The sequence below is a fragment of the Liolophura sinensis genome, chromosome 7, assembly GCF_032854445.1.
Source record: "Liolophura sinensis isolate JHLJ2023 chromosome 7, CUHK_Ljap_v2, whole genome shotgun sequence".
Lineage (NCBI taxonomy): Eukaryota > Metazoa > Mollusca > Polyplacophora > Chitonida > Chitonidae > Liolophura > Liolophura sinensis.
This window is the reverse complement of record NC_088301.1, coordinates 39,997,834-40,021,515: the sequence shown is the minus strand read 5'-3', so window position 1 is coordinate 40,021,515 and position 23,682 is coordinate 39,997,834. Positions and strand designations below refer to the sequence as shown.

The following is a 23,682-nucleotide window of genomic DNA, read 5'->3' as shown; positions in this document are numbered from 1 at the left end:
TTCCTGAGTTGAATTGCGTCGAAAGAATTGAACACAAGATGTGTTTGATATTGTACACAATACTTAATGCAAAATACGCAAGTTTTTGTTGTATTGCACAGATTATCTCAATATAAGTTTGTGTTTTATTATTAAATTTTTATCCCACCCAACATTCTTTTTACAGGGCATGCAATTCTTAAAGAGAACGTTGGGCAAGGTATAATTTTTCGCGGCCCATCACCCTGCTCGAAGTTGAAAAAAAAGTACAAGTGTTCATATGAATGTATATATATTGCATGGCCTATAGTGTCACGATTATCAATACATTCAAGTGCTATTGGCCAAGCGGGTCATTGATTAAACAAATTTCAAGCTGATGTTTGTCGAAAGAAGACGAAATTATGGTAATGCACAGTTCGCATTACGTGTTTCTAAAACGCCTACAAGGGAGATAATAAATATGAATAGTGAGAGAATTGTCGCCCTTGAAAACATCACGCTGGTTTGAATAGTACCTACACGCGTGCGGTGGGATTTTCCCCGGGCTCGTGCAAGTTACAATGGACAATTTTAACATGATGCAATATCAGTGCTGATACTGAGAGAGAATGGTTGGAGACAGAAAAATACTTCCAAAACTCCTTTCAAAATTCCTAAATTTAATGAATTATTTTTGTAACTTATTAGAAATGTGCCTTAATTCTATCAGTCATGTCCGAAAGCTGTCCATATTTATAAATCGTCTCTACCGATGATCAGGGAAACGTGTAACACATTCATTTTCGTCTGGCCATGCACACGATCTCATGTACTTTTCAAATGGAATAAACTGAGGATTGGACGTCGCCCATACGTTTATTGAATTCATTTGTAGGCCCTAGGGATATTGAAATTACATACATAACTAATATATACGTCCAGACGCTGGCACCCGCTTACGGCCCAGGGGGCAAAACATTTTGCACGTGACAGGGTTCAATGCAGTAATAACCTCCCTTCGTGCAGTCTGTCAAGCTGTGCCTTGGCCGGCGAAGTTGAGGCTCCGCGATTGGAGACAGGAACAGCGGTTAGCACCCACATTTGCCTCGATTTAGTGTTCACCTGGGTTTTCCCTGGACCAAGAAAGGCTGTGGCGAGAAATCAAGTGTTAAAGTCAACGGAAAAGGTACGAATTTCGGCAATAACTACGCCATGTGCGTACTCTATTTTAACACTGGTCAGCTGGTGAAAATGGCGCACTGGGCTACTCTGTTTACAATGTATGAATGTGTGACCTTACGCAGAAAGGATAAGCCCTCTGATGTGAGACCGACATCATAAAGCTGGGAGCTCTTATCCTGTGAATTTGTTTCACCCATTCATAGCAAAGAGTAGAACGTCACTTTACTAACTTTAGCCCAGCATAACTCTACATGTGTCATATTCTTCCATGTGTTGTTGACGTTGTGTGTCATTTTATGCTTGGCAACCTAGCAGCGAAAAGACCCCCCCCCCCCCACCCTCCCCGCCTTTGAATAAACTGTAATGTACATTTTGATAGCTCATCCACATGGCATATTTTAGTGCAACTTTATAAAGAGTACCTGCTGAGATCAAGACCAACTGCACTTGACTGTGTAAGGATGGGTTGATACATTGTTGCAAATAAGTTATATCATTGAATGACCAGGACAGCTAGGTACATCAAGTGCATGTGTACAAGTACATTAAAAACATTTTGGTAACCTGACGAGAATTGCTCATGATACTTATGTGCATTCACCTCAATGGCTCCTTTCATCATGGTTTCTTCGATAAAGTTGTTTGATTGACCAAAACAGAAGTATGTCTTTCAGTTTCAGTAAGACTTCTTAGTATGCATTAGAATAATATGTTCACTGCTGCTGTTTGTCGCTGTTTCCATGAAATAAGACAAATAATGGTATTTCATAAAAGACAATAAGCTCCGTTTGACTGATTTTCACACACAAATTTGTGTTTTTCGACATACGTCTGTGCTCATTTTTCTAAGCAGAAAAGACGAGTTTTTTGAAGCAATGGTAAAAATTTGAAGAAAATTGTCAAGAGTGTTAACTTATATAAAAAAAAACAAAAACATTTCTGGCAGGATCTAACTCCACTTGCGGAAAAACCTGTTTGGCTTCTAATAGGATTATCTCCATGATTATAAAACTGGCACCTACCTAACATACAGATGCATGTGCTTTTCCAAATCGTATGTTAATGTATGTGCAAATGTGGATGTTAAGTACGCTGTTTATCATGATATAGTTTGATGAAATTGAATAGTTCTTCATATACATGTATTGCCATGAAATAGTTTAATATCATATTTTCATTATGTACTTGATTTAAGAAGAAATGATTTGGTCGTTATCTAGTTGGTGATTTTGAAAGACGTAGATCTTAAACTATATTATTGTCTTGTGCATGGTTTAGGTGAAAATTTGCTGTGAAAAAAAGACCAATATTTTATCCCAGTAGAAGGAATTTAGCTTTGGTGTGCCAATGAATCTATTTTTAAACAGCCCTGTGTTCCATGTCTTCGGTGTTTAAAGCGCTTGGTATACAAGAAAGTGAAATTTTTGTGTACCTTTTTTTTCACTAAGGTAGATTTAATCCGATTTACTATGAAGGGAATTGACATGAATATTATGAAACAGAAAGTAAGTACATTCACTTCCAACTACAGTAACTTTATTGTTTGATACAATAGTCAATTATTATTTATAGATTTACACAAGTTTTTTCGCAGTGCTTCTTGACATGGGCACAGGCTTAGTTTTCAGATTTAACTCTTACCTGTCAGAGTTCATTTTATTTAATATTAGATCAATATCATGGTTGGGTATTCTGCTTAGCGTATGCATTTATATCTTTATGAAGTGATAACCAAATTCTGTGTTATTGTTTTTCTTTTTTGAGAATAGATTGTAAAGATTGATTTTACTGAACTATAAAATGTCTTATTATAAATAAATTATCTTGTACATAAATAGCTTCACAATTGTTCCAGAATCTGTCCATATTTGTTGAAAACATTATGCTTTAAATCAATCAGTTTACAATTTTAATAGTTGTTGACAGTTGTTTTAACATTGTTAGAAAAATTATTTTATGGGGTTAAAAAATAGAATGCTTGTACATGTATAATAGTTTTGGTTTATCCGTTCCATTCTTTCTGTCTGCATTGAGCAAAAAAGAAAAATTTTGAATACATGTAGAACAAGACAAAACCGAATGGATGTAACAGAAGGATGAAGTATTGTGCCTCAGAATTGTGTATTTTTTTCTGCTCCAGAAGCTTTGGTGTGTGTCTGATGCGGCGGATGTTTAGGTTTAAAAGTACCAGACTCTATTGCATTCGCAGATTCCAAGCATTTCTTATTTTAACTGTTTCCGGGCTCTGAGTATTCCCTGAAACTCTTCCCTAGGTCATGATGCCCTCAATATTACTCAGCGCTGTACCTGACACCTACTGATGATGCTTCTGCTAGACTGCAGTACATGTGTAAACTATAGGATTCCAGAACCTCACTTCTCAGTTACCTAACCTTGGAATTTATTCCCAACATACTGTGGAACCAACAAGCTTCATAGTCAAGTGACATATCTACATGATATGCCCCTAATTCAGGTTAAGATGGAGTTTTCATCCTTGGTTAAAGATGCATGTACTCTCATTGCAGTATCCCATCATCCTGTGCAAGTCCAAAATTCCAATCTGTATTTTTTTTTTTTTGCACAAACATTCTAATGCTAGGCCACCCAGTTCATTTCTATATGTACTTTAACAAGTTCAGAGGCTCAGTTCAGTGTTACTTAAACTTGACACTATTCCATGAAGTGTCAGTCTAATTACTGATAACTTTCTTAGCCCACTCTTGGGACTTAAGCACATCAGAATGGTAGAAATTTTCAGGAGCCGGTTTCATCAAGCACAGTTAGTTAAGAAGGCCCTTAACTACCATGGCAACATATGTTGTAGAGAGATAAAGTGCACTTAGCTAAGGGATACTTAACACTAAGTACACTTCGTGAAACTGGTCCCTGGAATACAAACACCTGACCAATATACTCATTCACAGAGAATGAGAATGCAGAGAAATGTTAACAGTGGGCTTTCTTATTGCTTGACCAAGACAGGGGCAGAGTCACTTTTGACAAGTTGTTACAAGTTTGTTGAATGTCTGGAGTGAAGTTTGCCAGCAGTGGAAAGAAGGCTGTATTGGTCAAAGACACACATTAATGAGCGCTTTCAGAGGTTTGTTTGCCACTCTTCTGCTGAATACTACTGGTACAACACTGAATGCGTTTCCCTTCCTGTATGGTTTTTTAAAGCCTTTGTAGCAAAACTACAGGTGCTCTGCTGTTCATCTTCACAACAGGGGCCTTGCCATTCAGAAATGTAATCTTTGCTTTCATTTGCCCTCAAGAATGTCTTACACATCATTCTGTTAGATTCGTGTCCATCTAAAGAAAAGGGACGCAAACCACCAATGGATTTTGTTCTCAGTTTATAGAAAAGGAATGTGTAACACAACACAGTTGTTACAGGTACATGTACTAAAATAGTTAATTTCAATGTTTGTTTATAGCTCTGAGCAAGCGTTCAAAATAAGAAGATAGCCTTGCTAAAAATTGATGGAAAAGGTGTTGTGTTTCTAAAAACTGTTTGGACACTCTCTTATTAACATACTTTTATATGTGATGGTGTTCATTAATAGAGATGGCAAAACGGAGGATTATAAGGTACACTTGTGGTGTGCTAGCCATTCCCACACATTTTTATTTGGTTGGGGGTTGAATGCCATACACAACATTATTTCAGGTACAATGGTCAGGTTTAACCATCGGACTAATCTCTGCCCAGTTTACAGTGATGTCAGTCCTGGGGTTTTTTTACGCATTTTAAGAGAAATCTCAAAAACTACCTTGAACTTATAATACATATTTGTGTGATTCTCATGTACCCTTTTATGGTCTTGCCTTGTCCAGTTAAAGCAGTCGTACAAAATGTGTTATGTTATAGACTAAACTACATGTATATAGTAGGAGTGACAGCTTTATTGGACACATCACTGACACATTGGTTTTTATGTTGGTTCTTCTGCCCTAGCTGTTTATCACCACGGGAGCCATTAATATATGGGCCCTCAGGATTCCCCAGGTCCTCTACTATTTAGTTGTGTCTATTGTCAATTGTTCATTGTTTCAGGGTGACCTTTCAATTGGTCCCTTGTTGCCCACCATGTACATGGTGTAAATTTTCTTTGACATTTGCCACAGCAGTGGCTCAAATTTCCTGCTGGCACTTGTTTGTCAGTTTAAAAAAAAAAAAAGGTTAATTTAGTGAAGTTTAAATGTAGAATGGTTATTGTTGATAGATGCAGTGAATAGCAAGTTAAAAACAGATCATCATATCCAGATTAATCAAAGTATTATGATCAATGTAGATTCAAAAATTTATATTCATACTTAAATATTACACATAGTATGATAATGGAGTGAACTGACTTTTCTTGTTCTTTGCTTGAAAAACACCCAAATAAGAACTAAATACATCTATTGCATATTTCTGCCATTAATTGGTAACTCATGCACCACATTAAGCGTCCATGACCTGTTAAATTTGCTTGACACTCCAATCTCCAAATAAATCTCCACATGTAGCTATGTTAAATTGTCAGAAGTAATTGTTAAATTTATGAATAAATTTCACAATAGTACTGTAAAACATACTGGCGTTTTAATTAAAGCATGTCCTGGCTATGTTCAGTTTTAATTGTATATGATGAAATCAGAAAAAATAAATCATGAACCACCAGGGTTAGAAATGTAAGATTATGCAAATTTTCTTTGCCGAGGGACTAATCTAGCAATGCTGGTCTCAATGCGGGGCTATTCAAGCTAAACACTGCTAGGAATTGTAGGAAATATGGGTTTGCTGAGCCCCACCTGAATGTGTAGAGATAAGGCTGTTGAGTTTGTGATCCACTGGGCTTTGTTTTTATGCTTGCAAGAACGGGATGTATGTAACCCTATACTGACAAAAACACAAAAGATCAGAACCAAGGGGAAGCTGTAAAAATGTGTTCAGTGTCTGGACAGGCTGCGTGTAGATGGGGCAACCTCATGTCTTAGAGCAGTCGTGCCATAAACTTTAACGTGCTTACACATACATAGATATACACGTAATACATGGACAGTTGTACATGCTGTCTTTCACACCTGATATCTGTTATGCAGTGGACTGGCAAGACATGAAATAAATGCAGCTCTCACATTTTTGAAAGACGCCCACAAACCTTTCTTTTCATATAACAGTTATCATAATTCTTAAGCATTGTCATATATATATGTTATTACACATTTAAAAAATATGATTTACATGTGAGGTTTGTCAAGCTTTTGCCAGTTGGTCACACTTTCCAAGTGACAGGGACATGTGTTGCGGTGAAGTCACAAAGAGCTATAAAAGCCAAGGGATGGTTCAGGTTAACTGTGCTGGAATCCGTTTCTGTTTTTTCTGAATACTTTTCCTTTCCTCTACTAAGTGTGCCAGATGATACATACCCAGAACTGAATTTAACACTCGATTAGTGTCAATATAAAATATGTTGTGAGAAACAATATCCCTTTTTTATTTTTTAATTCCAGTGTCTAAATAAACACCCTGTATGTCGGTTGCTGAGAGATTTTAACATTTTCTCACATTTTCTTCATGGACACCAGCACCTTTCTCAGAAGAAATTCAACTTAGACTAATGTAGATTGCCCTTCATTCTACTCTATGATATAGGGGTTGCCAGGATTGAATTGAATGGTACATGGTAGGAATTACAGTACTTAAGAGGATAGAAGCTTTATGGTGAAATATGCTATGCGTGCTGAACTGTTACCTCAATCCTGATTGCTGCATAACAGTGCATGTGTGATCAGTCCCATGAATGATGTAAGTGTACAAGGTCATGGAGAAAATCAGGATGTTTCTTGCATAATACTTGGAATTTTATGAAACCATTCGCTGCAATTTCTTTTATTATACAGGTACATGTGCATGGTTGAATTGTTGACACATTTTCCATGCATCATAAGATTAAAAGAAAAAAAGAAGGGAAGGAAAACAAACTTACACAATCTAAAACTGATGTGTTGGCTGTGGGACACCTATTTAAACAGTGTTGTAGGCTGAGGTAACCCATATTTGCATATTCATCAGGTTAATTATCCAGTAGCAAATTTACTGAGTGTAATAGATCATAATGGGCTCACAGATACAAGCATTGTTAATTTGAATTCAAGTGTATATTTTTTTCCAGGATTAAATCATCATGCTATCAGGTATCACAAAAATGATGTTTCTTGTACTGTACCCTGGTTAATGTTATTGAGTTTTCATTACTTTGCACAGTCATTTGAAAGTTCAATCATTAGAGTTTTAATAAATTTGTTAATTTGTGGCCTTATGCATATCAAGAATATGTGATATTTGTCATCTCGGGATATGTGATCAAAACTGAGGGGAAAAGTAGTGTGGAGCAGAGTGTAAGTGTGAATAAATTTCTGAGAACACTATGAAAGACAAAACAATAACTGCAACAGTTACAGTTCAAAGAGCAAATTTTGAAATGTTCAATATTTATTATGAAATTTTGTATCTGTGAATTGCATTTTCACCAGTATTCATAGCACTGAGTGGTTGAATATACATTATGTGACTAAGTTATGGTGATGAGCTTATTTCTTTAGGAGTACCGATATGTATGTTTATAGATGAGTTAAAAAAATAACATGGAAAGGTAAATTCAACAGCTTCATTCAGTGGTGTGAGTGATGGTATTAACAATCTACAGCAGTGTTGAATGAATGTAGACTTCTCCATTCAAAGCAGGTAGATGTAAGTGAACAGGTATTTGTATATACTTCAAACTTTAAAGCCACTAACTTGACGATACGAATCCTGCCTGTTTTGGGTTTGGTGGAAATAGGTTAGTACTGAGCCCAGACAAAAGCTACACCTTCACAGGGGCACAGTTGTAATGATTAATGCAGTGATGTCATAAAAACTAGAAAAATCAAATATATTAAATTCTGCGTTTAACAAGCATCTGATTTTTATCTTGTAAACATCTACATAAAATTTGTTTGAACAACTTCTATGACTTTGATTTCAAGACAGTGGAGGCAACTTTGTGTGTTATGAGATGTAAGTGGTAATCACAGAGTCAAGGATCCAACAAAGTACCAGCGTTTTCATGTTGTGTTAATTTATGTTTGATAAAGTCCAATTTTTAAAATCTAAATAGGTAATACTTGATGTGTTTGTTGTTGTTGACATTGGATCATAGGATAGGAATTGCATAGGATCAGATTTGATTGGTGGAGGACATTAGGGAAATTAGCAGTCTAGGCCTGTATTGAGTGAGTCATTTTCTGTTGGAAATTCAATAATTGACGCCAGATCTTTTGTGATTCCAATATCTGATGAAGGGGTTTTGTCTGGTAGGGCAACGGTTATAATGGCATTGTCCCTTGCTATCAATAGAACTACAGTGGCAGACGGCAGAGAGAGAGAAGCTGAGTGAGTCACTGGTGATACACACGCTCTGCTTACTTTGTTTGAAGGCAGACAGCCTGGGCACAATTACTGTTGTCTTGTCTTAGGTTTCTAACAGTTCTTGACCAATTGCTGTCAGTTTGTGGCAGATTGGTTGCAAGTTAGCCCTAGTGACCTTTGCGGGAGTCACAGAAGAGTTGACTATTGCAAAGGTGTTACCATAGTGACTGGGTGCTATAAACTTGAGCCCAAGTCGAGGTAAGTTTATCTGCACATTGGTCTTTTGGGGGTCTCCCTTTCTCTGTTAGCCTTAAGTTGAAGATACTTAACTGTTACAATACACGATAAACCATTGAGAAGTTTATGCAGGGAATGATGTAATGAAAGAATATTTCATAGGTATTTTGATTGTGTTCTGCACGTGGATAGCTAAGATGACAAAATATCACAGTTATATTCTATGCTGATCTGTACAGGTACAATGTATGGCTTGGATGTCTTTTTTTGTAATATGTGGTGAAAGTATGTTTTTCCAACTATGTTGGAATCATTACCTTTGTTTTTATTCAAGTGTGCTAGTTACCATTGTGTGTAATAAAGCTTAAGAATAAATATCTAAAAAAGCCATCCACATTCTTGTTTTCAAGTGTAATGTAGTATGGTACGGTGACTCTAAATATATGTCACTATCTGGAGTTTCTCAAGATTACAATTTTTTGGGAAAGTCGAGACAAATAAAATTGAAAGAGGTGCAAAGGGTGCTTTTGTATGACTGCTCTCTGTTACTTGTTTCAAGATAAGATTTCACCTGACGTGATCTCAACTGTTATCTAGCAAGCAGTACATTTACACCGCATGTGAGTAGGCCGTGGAGTATTTAATGTGGAGTGGGCATGTTGTGAATAAATACAGGATTCCTGGATATGTTTTATAGTACACAGTTGTAGGTCAGTTTTGCTCCCATGTACATATATGTTAATAGGTCAAGTGATCGCGTCTTGCCTCTGGCCTGCTTTCTATGGGTGAAACACCTGGAATTATATAGGTAGCTGTCTGTTGGCATAATGATGTATGACTCTGTGTATACCATACTGGGGTCAGCCTTCAATCCTAACGGAGACATTCAGATGGACAAGATTGAGCTATGGACAGCCTTAGTGACAACAGAACAAAAAAGAGGCTGATTTATTGATTTTGAAGAACAGCTGGAGAGCTGCTCTATTTGACCTCATTTTGGGTGCCCGTGTACATGTTAGCAGGGTTTATATACCTTTTGTATGATCATGCGGATTCTTATCGATCTTTTACATTAATTATCTAGTGTGTGTATCAGATAGCGTAGAGTCGTGCAACATCTGTTGACATGTTCAATTAAAATACACCTGCAAGGTCACATAATAATACATGAAAGTCACGTTAAGCTTAGTGAAAGTGTAATGTTTGACATTTGTGTTGTATTTATTTTCAAAAACTAAAGTTGGTTGGACACAGCCTTTGTTAAGCTGTATTAAAGCCTAGCAGTCTGATTTATGTTAGCCAGCGCCTGTAGTTGTGTACCTTTTCCAGTAGGGGATGACACACGCACCATCAACTGGTCAGTTGTAAATGCTCCCTCTGTCCTAGGAGCCTGCTCATTCATCCCATAGTGTTGACTTTTGCTGGCTGGCAGTTTCACACCCTGGTCAGTTCTCAGTGAATTTATTCAGGGATGAATTCAAAGCACGATTTGGATTTTGCTTTATTGTTGTCACAAAAAACGAACTTTTGTTAGGAAATGGCTGTAATCCGCTCTGTCAGAAAGGCACACATCATGGATTTGGGTCCAGTTGGCCCGAGTCAATATTTGCATGGCATGAATTTAACTATTATCTTCCTCGGGGTGTTTTTCTGCCCCAAGTCTGTCCTGTTTCATTATTGATTGAGCAAATGTAGTTGTGGTTTAGTCATGTACTGCAGCCATGTCATACACGTCTACGCTGGAATACCAGAAGTGTACAATTAGAAGATTTTCACAGGTCCACTTACTCACTACTAGGACTAATACTCTTGAAAAAGTTTAATAATGTAAAACCATTACCATAAAGTAAGTAAGCTTGAAATAGTCAGTTATTCGTATTACAATGTTTCTTATTTTTTAAATACCTTAACTAAGAGTTATCGCGGCTGTTGGTAGGTGCCATTTAGTGAACCTCCCAGGGCAAGTACCTAATGTTTTTTGACTGTTTTTTGCCTCCTGGTATCCTTCCTTGAGTGAAATCTAGGAAACAGCTGCCATTACAAATGATGTGGCAGAGCCACAAATGTTAAGGATTTCCTGAATTATTAGTCAACCCATTTAGGCCAAGTTTAAAAATATGTTCTTTAAATGTACCTTGACCGACCCTCCAAAAAGTGCCCTAAAATCTCATTACACTTTTCATAGAATCTTTTAATTTATTGTTCTCTCAAATAAAGGGAAATAGACCCATCACAAGAAAAGTTTTCTTCACCTGCTTCAGCAGTAATGTTTCTGACATGAAAGTGCTCTTTGGTTGTGTGCATTTGTAAGCAGTACTCCAGCTTTCTTTTTTGGCTTGTACATGAAGATTTTGGGAATTTACCAAACTGTAGGATATTTTATATCAGTATGATAAATTACTTGTTGAAGATTGTTCTTTGGTGTGTGTATGTTATAACACTGCATATAGTGGTTATAGGCCAAAGATCTCTGAAAGGGGTGCTTTTCAGATCTTATTAGAATTCCCTAAGATTGTATTGGCTTTTTTTCTCTTACAAATTTACACTTTAAGTAAGGGTAAACTGGTGCAAATCCTGGCCTAAGTGATTTGTGGCACACAACGGTACATGTAGGTGTAGTTAGTTTGGGGACTGCTGGGAGTTCCACCACCTCCAGACTTTGTGCTGAGAATGCCAAGAAGGAGATACCATAGAATGCCTGGCATCCTTGTTGTGGTTTCTGGTCAAGTGAAGACTGAGATGTTCCTGCTGGCCCTCCTTGAAGCCAACACACAGTGACACTTGTAATCTATGCTGAGAGGCTCCATTTGGCCTACCATTTCATGGACCCCACCAAGAAGGCACCTGGTCATCTATAAACCTACTTGTGACAAATGCTTATAGCCATGGTTTCTCCAGTCTGTCCTGCAGCTTATGTTTATAAAACTGTGGACAAGCATGATTATTTTCCTCCAGGCAACCTCTCCCCCCCACTCCCCTACCCCAACCCCCCCTAGCACCACCCTCCAGCATAACACTTGTGTCCTTTTAAGCCAAGAGCAGTGTCTGTCTTCTTGGATTGAAGCATTACTAAAGCTACTGATAACACCCATCACTTATCAGTGAGTAGATTTCTGAGGCTTAGCAACACATGACCTTTAAGAGCACTTCTCCTTAAGAGCTGTCATCATATCATTCATGTGAAGCTAGTTCGAACTGTGCAGAATGGTACTTACATTAAAATGACACAGTTCTCTCATTCCACAGTCATTCATGTTTTTGAGTCGAAGAACATATTTACTTTATGTCAATATATCTATATTTGAAGGGGCCCTCATGTCTTTTTCCCCAGTTGGGTGTGTGGTAAATCATTGATACATGTACAGTACATCAAGTACATAAATGTGGCGATCTCACAGTGTATATCTTGTAGGTGTATTGTTATGCACTTACTTGACTATTTCATGTGTTTTGTGATGATGCTCCTTTATGTGAAGCACTTCATCTTATTTGCAAAGATGCATGTGTGTTACAACACAATATACATTTGGGCATAATAGTTTATTGTAGAAATTAAATAATAGCATGCCCATAGCCATTTATTTAGGCTGTGCAATCAAAGGACATCTTGCTCCAGATCCTGCAGCAACACTTGTGTGACTAATGAGGTCAGGATGCATTTACATTTTTGTGACATTTAACACAGCATTTTTTGAGGAATAGATAAGTTCATGTATATCATAAGCAGATCTATATACGTTACATTACCATAATTCCTCAAACTTTTCGCACATGAATTATGAGCATATGAGTAACTTGTTTTTAAATTTATTTTGCAAAAGGTTGAAGAATTCCGGTAGTTAATTTCTAGATAAACGGTGTTCATTGTTATTTTGTGCAGTACAGGTGTGTCTTACATCTTGAAGAGAACATCATGAAGAACATTTCAATCTAAGAAATATTTTCTGGGATCATTGTCAAAATGCTACATTTTAAGTTGTGCCACTGTGAACAATTTCATAAGCTCATTAGTGCAGTGTAGGCAGCTTGGATTAGGTAGTTAAGATTTCTTTGAAACTCTTCGCGTTTCTATTTACACCTCGTCTGGTGAACCTGTGCATTTCAAGCACATGCAGTCAACACATCCCAGTGTAGGTGTTATCATGTAGATTCTGTGTGTGCAGTTTGCAAAGTGCTTCAGGGATGGCTGGTAAGGTTGAGGTGCTCTAGCTTTGGGATGGGACAGATGGTGGAAATTCTTGGCAAGCTGACTCATACATGGTGTATATTTATCCAGCCACTCAGAGTTAAAATGGTCTCCACTGGAGATAGGGTGGGGTTAGTTCACACACAGAATACAGGCCTCCGGAACATGATCAGATAGACAGCCGTGAGACGTTCCTCCTCTACAGCCATATGCTGGGAGGAGGGTATAAACCTGTGTACTCCAGCACAAAGGTAGAACTCCAAAAGATCCTGTTCAGATGTTACTCAGTTGGGATGGTGTTAGGCAAAAGCAGTACCATTTGCCAGGATGTGTTTTATAAACTGTCTGGGCAACGCCTTTCCTTTGCTCCCAGCTTAGTTAGGCAGTAGGTAGTTCATAAGGATGTGGTTTATTTAGCATACACGTGCATATTTTTGTATGATCATAAGTAATAACCCAAAATACCGAGGGTACATTGGTAACATCTAGGAATATCCGATTACACAAATGATTTCATTACTGTCAGATCGTGCTTACAAATACTTTTCATCAGTGATTACAGTGTATGTATAGTCCTGTGTGAATTCATTATAGAGTAAGCTCAGAACCTTCTATTGGGAATTGGAATCCACTTGTGTGATAAATAATATTTGGATCTATACTAAAGATAAAATATAAATGAATATAGTCTAAATTGTCTCTGGATTATTATTTGAAAACGTAACTGCATTTAGCATGTTTATAATACAGTTGAGAGGAGAATGGTTGCATTTTTCTTACTATTTTCTTGCAGTGAAAAAAAAAAAAAAAGCAAGAATCTGAGTGAAGAAATTCTCAGCAGGGACAGCACAGGCCCTTTGAACTCACCCATTCTCAGCCCCCATTGGCTGACCAGTCTGTGGTGTAGTTCATAGACAAGAACAGCTGTCCTGATTTGTCCTCAGCTCATGTACATGTAGAACTGAAATCAATCCTGCACACATTTGTTCCACAGCTTTACCTCCCTGGCTATATATCACAATCATAAAACATACCACTTCACACTTCCGACCATCAAGTCCAGATTAGGTCCTGGGGGGTGGTCAGCCCAGCTAGTAGTGCTTCCCTGTGGTCACTTGAGGTCACCTTCAGTCAACATTTTAGCTCCTGGACGGTGGAGATCTACATAAGATATTGGCATCTGGACATTCCTGCAGAGTTTGGGCTGATGTGATTATGATGAGTTTACTATAACATATCATACTGCATGGTGTTACATGTAATAATACAGCTGGGAAACAAACTTTTCTGAGAAAAGATGTGTAGTTAACTGATGATTATTACTCATTTATTTTGGTACATTATTAACTTCCAAAAGTTCTGGTATTTCTCATTTTGACTTAAACTTAGTGTACATGTGCAACACATTTCCTGTGGGTGCCTTATTTGGCCACTCAGTGGGAACAGTAGGTGTTAAGGGTTATAGCTGACTTTTGAACTCATTGTCATTGTTATGCATCAGCTATTATTGAGTTAATACTGGCAGCATGGTGTTTGGCCCAGTCTGGACAATGGAGGTTAAATATTTAAAGGGGTACCCAACCGAGATAATCATTATGTGTTTATCTCGTACTGGATCTAAAGGCAATTGATGACATTGTGTGTGTGTGGGTGGCTTTTGTTTTGGTATCCCAGGCTTGAGTATTGTGGCTTTCTGAACAGATGCATGTCAGTTGTAACCACAGACTAAATGTTAAAGCATGGACAAAATGCCTCAATAAATATATTATTAAGGAGTCTTTGGCACAGGTTTGAAGAGGTTAAGGTCCCCATGATTTGGATTCACTGCCCAGATGGCATAAGGGAAATTAAGACTGGTGGTACATCTGTATTGGAAGGAGGAAATGTCAGACAGTATCGAATAACAAGGTTCTTGATTGGTGCAGGGCTGTGTTTAAGGGCAGAAGTAAATTGGCCTGTTTCCTGGCCCGATTGAACCGTTTGCTTGGGCATATGTGGCACGGGTATATCTCTCAGACTAACTGAGCATGTGCCCGCCAAATTGTAACCCGCCAGACTGTACCCAATGACTTTTTGATACTTGCAGCTTCTCACTGAATGGGCTTGTTCAGTACAACCTCGGGTTCCAGGGGTCTTACCATTGCTTTAAAGGAAGACTGAGAAGAATCACAGGTGAGATTTGATTGTTTTATTTCCTCCCTTTATTTCTCATGATGTAGATGTATGTTAAGCAGTTTTAAAAGACTGGTCATATTTTAGCATTGACAGACAGTTTTATATACTGGTAAATATTGTGTAATGACCAGCTGCTGTTAGTTCCAAAAGTTGCTTTGTTTCTAATAAACTTTTGTTTAAAATGTGCATATTCTAGATTGTTAGCAAGTCTGGCATGTATATTTTCAGCAGTGATATACAAGTACAATATTATAACACAGTGAGAAACTGCAAACAAAACCGTCCCTTATGAATATGCACTAGTAAATATTTTTTCTAGAATTGTATGTACATGTACCTATATATATGTATATGGGTAAATGTAACAACAAAACATCATCTGAGGAACACAGCGCATGTAAATGCTGTACAGTATCAGATTTTTGTACACAATAGTTCCTTCTGACATTCAGTGTCTAGAGCCAAAAAATAACATGGCATATGCATGCATCTTGGAATGAAAATATTGAAATCATATGGTTGGTTTACTGAAGTCAACCCTGAACGAACTTTCTTTGCCTTGACATGGAGATGACCTTGAGACTGGTGTTAATACAAACCACATTGTTCTGACAACATGTAAATGTTTGGACAAAACACTCAGCAAAACTTGGGATACATTTGCGCATTTGTAAACTATCATAACAGCATGTGTTTGGCTTTATCAGAAGAATGATGGTAAAAAGATGCTTTCGATAAAAACATTGTCTTGGCAGGGGGATTTGTTGTTCCATTTAAAAATGCACAGTATGGAAAAGAAAATTTAGCTTATTAGATCATTTTTGTAGTTGCTGCAGTGTTGGTGGTAAAGGGGATTGCCTATGGTGAAGGGGAAGTAATGCAAAACTGCTTTTTCTGGTTGTCTGTTGTCATTTTGATGGCAACTTACTGAGGGGAAATAGCCGTGGAATTGAATTAGGGTTTGAAAGAAAGTGAGGCATTTGGGTGTTTGCCCAGTTTTAGAAACAGCACTTCCATGCAGTCCTGTCTGTTAGCCTACATATAAGTTGCATCTCCTTAAAGCAAGGAATGTTTTCTCCTATTAGTACTAAACTTTGCCTTGCTTTGCAGATAAAAAGTGGAAACAGATGAGCTTTGGTCTCATACATATAATTTGTTCGAACACATATACAAATATAGTCTTCCTCCCTATCTCTCTATGATGGGTGTACATGCATTTGTGTCACACCCTGTCTGTTGAGTCATGTTGAATTCTGTTTCACAAGACACTGAATGCAGAGAAATATCTACAGATACATGTATTTATATTCCTAACCATGGATGTATTAAGTAAGGCGATGTGGTACCTATTTGATTGCTATGTAGATTGCAACTTGTCTGCAGGACGTCCTCTCTTACAGTGGTTGGGTTCCATCAGGACTTATCTATTCCCCAATGCAATTAGCCAACATGTTCCCTAAATTAGTCTGAGGCTATCAAAAATAGGTTGCCATTATAACCAATGCTCTTAGTCCAGAAAGCAAATGCATGGCAATCTGCTTATATATGTATTCTGGCATGGTGTGTGTCCCCAAGTGGCAGTAGTTATAGGTTATTTGTGTTTAACTGCTATTCCTTATAGGTCAGTGATACCAGCAAAAATACAGATCAATTAACGGAAAGTTTCTCATTCTACGGAAGGATTTGTATAAAATTATTTACACACACTGCACAGTATGATTGTAGCTGTGCCATGTTGTTGACATTTAATATTATCATGTTTATGTATTTAAAAGTGAAATGAAAATTAAGGCTTTGGATTTATACATACTGATACATAACCCATTATACACTTAGCCCTGATTAAATACGTTAAATTGTTCTATGACTTTGTATATGGTACAACTCACTGTGTTCATGTAAAAATGTATGTTATTTGACTCCTAGAGTATTCAGCTTTTGTATCAGAAAACCATGATGTAATAATTGCACTGCCTGATGTGTAAGAAAGTCCTTAGAATTTGGTTTTTTTTGGGGGGGTTTTTTCCGGCTACATACATGCATATACTTCTCTTTACCTGTGTTATAAAATGTAGCGGCAGTAGATAATATAGTTTTGTGTAGACTGCATGTATATTGCCCTGAAGCTCCTTCTGCATCCAAAGCAGTGTATGTGTTTGAAGTTGGTGTTGATAGGTAACACTTTGCCATGGCACTTTGTAGCCTATGCAGTGTGAGAGAAAATAGAATATACATGTATGTAAGAAGAGAGAAAGTTGGCTTTACCCTTAAGACAACATGTTGGCTTCGGGCAAAGCCTTAGTTACTCATTTGTAACTGTTTATGTTGGTTTCCCTGGCAACTGCATGATGTCTAATGTAGGGGTATCCCATCTCCCTTAACAGCTGAATGTGTTGGTGTGGGGTGTAGTTTGTATGGCACACAGTGGGCAAGGTTTGTTGGATGTGATTGAGGCTGCCTTGGGCTTAGTAACTGCCTCTGCAAGACTTGACCCTTGCTCCCCCACACTGACTTCACACAAGAGAGCTCACCCAGCTCACCCACAAGGTTTACAGAGGGAATCTCTGTGGTGAGTGCCTCATTCTATCTCACAGGTCTTGCTAAAGGTCAGAAAGGAAAGACCTAACACTGATAACTATCCGTGCACACAGATTAGAAAATGTTTGCCCAAAAGGGGGCAAAATTGCCTGTGAAGACTTGTGTAACCTTGCTTGCAATTCCAACAAGTTAAGTTAGTTTCACACAGGAGTCAAAAGAGCAGAAAATTGAGGTTGGAGGGGATCAATGGAGTGAGAATAGGTCCTGTAATGTAAGCTCTGTGAAGTGGAGTAATGTTCTAAATGCCCACTAAGAGGGTACACAGAATGTAATTGTTAGCTGGCTCAGTCCATAGAGGCATGTACACAACTTTGTGGGTGTATTGGTAGTTTGACTCCAGCAAGGCACATGTAGTGTGTATAACATGTGTATATCATAGAGGCTGAACCTGTTAAACATGAAAACTGTAGCCAGTAAAAAAAGGAGGGAAAGTTTTACTTTCCCCATCATGAATGTGAGGCTGTGTTGGTATTTCCGGGCTTGATTAATTGTGGGCGGGTGAACCTTGTTAAATTTAAGAGAAACAGAATGTAATAGTAGGAGGGTTTAATACTTGATCCATCATAGCCTCTGGTGTGGGGAGGGGTTCCTGATATTCTAGCTTTCACATTTTAAGATATAGAAAATCCTTGGATTTTATTTCTTAATGATGATTACAGTTGTAGGGCTGTATGTTCTGATGTAATTAAATTGGGTTTTGGAAAACCAAAGTTGTTCCTTCTAAAGAAAAGTCAAAAAAAGTGCAATTGGCTGTGTATGCTTACGTTAGATCACCAAAAAATTGTCTAAATCATTCCAGTTTTTCTTGTTTTTATAGTTTAATTTTTTTTTAAAACTATTACGGTACTATTATTTTACCAGTTCCGAATAAGTAGTACCCAACCATGCATAGGGGAATAGTGTTACACTTTGCAATTGAATCAGAGATACCAATGCATGCGAACTGAGGTACTGAAGAGGGCATTTCTATCTTTTCTTCACTAGGAATTCATACACATGCAGTAATCTCAGTGTACATTCTCCCTATTCCCTTCATCACTTTTGTTCCCTTGCGTTCAGACTGACCTCCCTGAAAAGTTGATGCTAACTAAGCCTATAAAAGGTTTGTGATAGCTTCTTCCTAGAATAAAAACCAAACTTGTCAGCTCTACTGACTCTACTGTGAACTTAAAAGCTGATACTTCCTCTGTCAGCCCATGTAAGTATACATCTGTGTAGGTGTAGCACTCAACAGCTGTACATAGGTAAATATTTATGATTAAGGTTTAAGATACTGGCTTAGGGGCAGATGCAGAATGGAACTTTATGTACCGGTAGTAGTTAGAGTGCAGTGCCAACATTATATACATAAATGTGTTTGTGAATTGTCTGAACCCTGGCAATGAAGTCAGTAAACAAAAACGTTAAAATAGGAAAGAAAAAAAAAACAAAACACACACACATGATTTGTGAAAGATATATTTTCCTAGACTGCGAAGTTGGTGTGTCTGGTTGTATGTGGAGCTGTGAAAAAAACACAGCAGACCACAAAAGTAAGGGACTGTCAACCACATGTCTCAATACCTAACAAAGAGGATATCCTGTGGGGGCGATGCATTTCTGGCTTCCTAGATCATGGAGTTGAGGTCTGCAGTGAACATTGGTACTTGACTAGGTGGGATGGTTTCCTTCAGGCATTTCATGGTTTCTCGCACAATTAAACCTTACAACCTGTGTTTTTGTGAATTGTGTAACTTCAGTAGATAAAGAAATTATTTGATTCAGCAAAAAGTTGAACATGTAGATAAAGGAGTGGAGATGACTCAAAGCCTTAAAAAACCAGTCACAATGCAGACATTAGCCAAGGAGAAAAGAAACCCATGCTTCACAGCGTGCAAACTAATTACCTGTTTTTGTTCCACAAGGTAATTTACTCATATCAGAGATGTTCAGCAATGAAGAAATCTTTTTGTTTGTTACATACATGTATTGGTTTCGTGTGAACACCTAGCAATATGTGCAGAGCCATTTACCTCTTTACCTTGAAATTAAGTGTACTTAGCTTCATTCAAATTTTATTTGCTATGCAGAAATGCTGCATACATTTCTCATGTATGAATAGAGCTTAATTAAATTAGATGTCAATAATTCATATCTTAAGTAGTTTGAAATTCATTTCTTTGGAAAGTATTGTATTTATTATTTGCATACTTAGACATGAAATGCATCAGCTCAAGTGAATTTAGTTATAAAGTAAATGGCTGTGTGTAGAAGTCTTTTGTGTATTGACCTGTCAGAGTAACCTTACTGCTATCTGGATGATCATTGCTCTTGTGTAGTGAAGTATTTATCAATAGTGGTACATGTGCAATTAATCAGCCATACTGAGGTGAAACACTGAGCCTTGTTTAATTAATTATTCATTACTGGGGCTGTGCTTGTCACAGATTTAATCTCCTGGACTCTGACACAACATTGTTTCATGACACTCTCTGTAGGCCTGCATAAGGTAAGATGATCTTATGTTCAATTCCAGTTTATGGAGTCAGCACTAAGCCATTCCAGGATAATTAAGTTTCCCTGAAAAATTAACCACTCCCAAAAGCCTAGTACACATGTAATCCTAGAACTCACAAATACATTGTAAACCTCTAAGCGGCTCCACCTTGGAAAAACCTGAATCCTGCTTATATTTCTCAGCTGAGTGTGTTGGATAGGCTGCATTTAAACATCATTTAATTAAATATAGAGTTGAGTAAAATTGAACCAGTAAAAGAAAGATTGTTGCAGGTAGCATATCAAATTTTACTTTTCTGCAAAAGCAGATAAATGAACATTCTTCTGTTACTATTTTTACACATGAAATAATGGGAAAACATTAATAGAGAATTTAACCTATAATTTTAAGTACTCTTTAAAGAAGACATTAGAAAGCACTTTATAGGTGAGTTTCAAAGGGTATTTATGTAGCTAATTACATTTTGATGTTTTGATGTTCAGAATTTACAGAATTGTTTTGCTTATGTATTTATACATACATGTACTTTTGCCTGTGTCTGCAGTAAGTCTCTTAAGAAGGACAAAGCATGCCAGGATTTAAGGAATCAAAAAAGGATATAAATGTTATCAAAATAGTTTGCTGTCTGTCCTAATCCTTTGTTATTCCCACGAAGGATTTAATGACGTTTGGGAGTTAGAGACACGTTAAGTCAGTGGAATAGGTTTGTGTTCATTAAAGCAGGACAAAGTATCGGGATATCTGAGCAATAAGCTGATAGTGATCTCTTATCATATACTGTAGTCTTCATAGGTATACTGAGCCAAACCATCTACCTGAGCCATCGGGAAAAGTGTGGTTTCTATGTAGGGCTTTATCCAAGCATTAATCCCATTAATTTACCTCGGGATTTCAGCTAATGCGCTGTATGATATGAACACTGAAGGTATACAGAATGGGGACATGTATCACAAAGTCGTTGATGTTTGTTGGGAAATTGATGACTGTTACCTCGACATCCTGAATTGTGTCCTCAATAGTGTATGACCATATGCTTTGTCCATGTATTTGTACAGGTATGTGTCTAGTAAGCTTCTTTATATGTACATGTATGGAACTTGAGGTCATTTAACTGGTGGGATACTAATTTAGCTGCTTGCCCTGTGCCTTAGCTATTTGTCTATGCAAATCACAAATAGCTGACACATGTTTACAATCTGGCCTGAAGGCTAACCTCCTCTGCAGAGGTATACAGTTTCTTAACTGCCCTGCTTAATTATCCATATACTTCACATAGAGATCTGTACATAGAGCATCATATGTGTCCATGTTGTGAGTAATGTGTTTATCTGTATTTAGATACTGTCTGTATTTCACAGGTGTGAAGTGTTAAATGAAGATCTGAATCTTTAACACATGTGGTTGAGCGGCACAACTCTAGATACAGTACACTTCTAGATACAGGAATATGGGCATTACCTTGTAGTCTATTCAAAATTTTATCACTGAATGCTGTTACAGGGTTTCATGTCCTATGAGGATAGGATGACATCATTGCTATGTTAAGTACAAGTGCTGCACAAAGAGAAATGATGAAGTGCTAGATAATGATGGATTGTTTTCCTGTCACAAATAGACAAAATATGAAAAAAAGATTTATGTTGATGCTTCAATAAATCAAAGCTGTCAGAGAAAAACTGAGAGAGGAAATCAAACATGTATTTGCAGACTGTGGAGGATTTAATAATGCAGTCATAATTTGGTCATGGATGTATATCTCCAGACATCACTTACATTAAAGTATTAATTGATATGTGCACAATTGAATTATGTTGTACCTACATTTAACCAGTTATGTGTGACCAGTTTAGAGTGTACAGATGGGATGTGTCATATTGACGGTGGTGTTCTAGTTTTCATCAGTCTGCAGTGCAGTCTTTGTGTTTTATATCTTCATGGGTTAAAATTTTATCTGTTAAAAGCTTGATCCATAAAGTAATTTGGATAATTGCAAGCAGACTTCTAAGTGAGCCAAAAATGCCAAATGATGGAATTGAACCAGGGATGTGTAATCAAGTAAAATTATCCCATTGTATCCTCTGATTTAGTTTGCCTCATTTCCCTGTTTTTGTTAAAAAAATTGTGTACAGAATTTACTTTGAGGTACACAAATTGATTAAAACTATAAGTCTTAAGTTAAAAGGCTAAAACTACTTTTTTGAGAAACAGATGTCATAAAAAAGGTAGCAAAAGCATTGATGTTGTTATTTCAGTATTGTACTTGTGTGTATTACATGTAAATCTATTATGGATTATGAAACCATGATTTGAGTACAAATATTTCATTTGAATGAACATCATGTAGGTGCCTGGCACTGGTTAGCGAGCAGGAAACCCACTGGTTAAGCAAGAATTCGTCATCCGGCACAAGTGGGGTTTCTGTAAGAAACATCTTGATAGACCCAGAAAACTAAGAAGCTAGTGCTCTTCTCAAGAATAAAAAAGCAACCACTGTGAAATGCCCTAGATGCTCAAACAAGATGCCACAAGGTTCTTATAAGCAAGGCACATGCTGAACAAGTTTCTTCCAGTACAAGGGAGGCATGGATAAGTTGTCCTAATTTTTTTTTTTGGAATGACAGTTCAGTGTACTAAATCTTCATAGAGCATCCATATCTTCCTAACAGCAAGTCTGTGCTTCAGATAGAATCTTTTGTTTGTGTACTTGTAATTGTATTTCTATTAATATGTGTTACATCTGTGATGAGAATATGTTTCAAGACACTCAGAAAAATGCTTTGTTGGGAAATCAATTGTAGATAATCATGATGGCATCCTCCATAATTCTAACACGTGCTAAATTTTCTTTATAAAGGAAAAATTGAGAAGACATGATATTTTCCTCTAGCATGGTATTCACAGAAGAGGTGTTAAAGAGTAACCATCGCTTGTAAGGGTTTTCTGCTCACAGCAGGAACATGAGGTTCAAGTTAGCAAGGGTGTGGATGATCTGGACAGACATCTGAACCAAAATCTTCCCTTATACCTTACTTCACAGGAGACCACAGTCTTGCACCTAGTCCCCCAAGGTTTCTCCTCTTACCCTTTGTTATGGGCCTTGTTTGCCAAGGAGAAAGAATTTGACCTTTCACCATGCCAGGGATCACAGGGAGAGGCTAAACAATGAAGGGAGGAAATCTGGAAAACTTGACCCTTCTGTTAGCTCAATTAGGATTCTGCAATACCAATTAGAGTCTGTGTTGATTTTTAGCTTCAGGATACCAAAGGCCTTGTACTTGTGTTGTTTTCCAGTACCAAAGGGGTGTAAACAATTGGTACATACTGCAGATATTTTACCCCTGGTCACTTAGTGGTCAAGGGAACTGACCAGGGCCCATAAGTAGTCCTATGGGTGTGATTGAGTTTTGTAGTGGGCTGTTTGTTTTAGTGGTGCAGTAACTGGCCCTA

At 37.4% G+C, this 23,682-nt stretch overlaps 1 protein-coding gene across 3 annotated transcripts in view; it reads left to right on the top strand.

Moving 5' to 3' along the window:
- The first annotated feature begins 1,011 nt into the window (after nucleotides 1–1,011).
- LOC135469973 (dystroglycan 1-like) overlaps nucleotides 1,012–23,682 on the top strand; it is a 54,109-nt gene continuing 31,438 nt past the window's right edge. For 2 of the 3 annotated variants that reach the window (XM_064748648.1, XM_064748646.1), the window contains exons 1-2: nucleotides 1,012–1,147; nucleotides 15,052–15,137. The gene's annotated coding sequence lies outside the window, so the exon portion shown is untranslated. Of the gene's footprint in view, nucleotides 1,148–8,732; nucleotides 8,801–15,051; nucleotides 15,138–23,682 lie in introns of those variants that run through there. The other variant, XM_064748647.1, reaches the window with a different exon arrangement.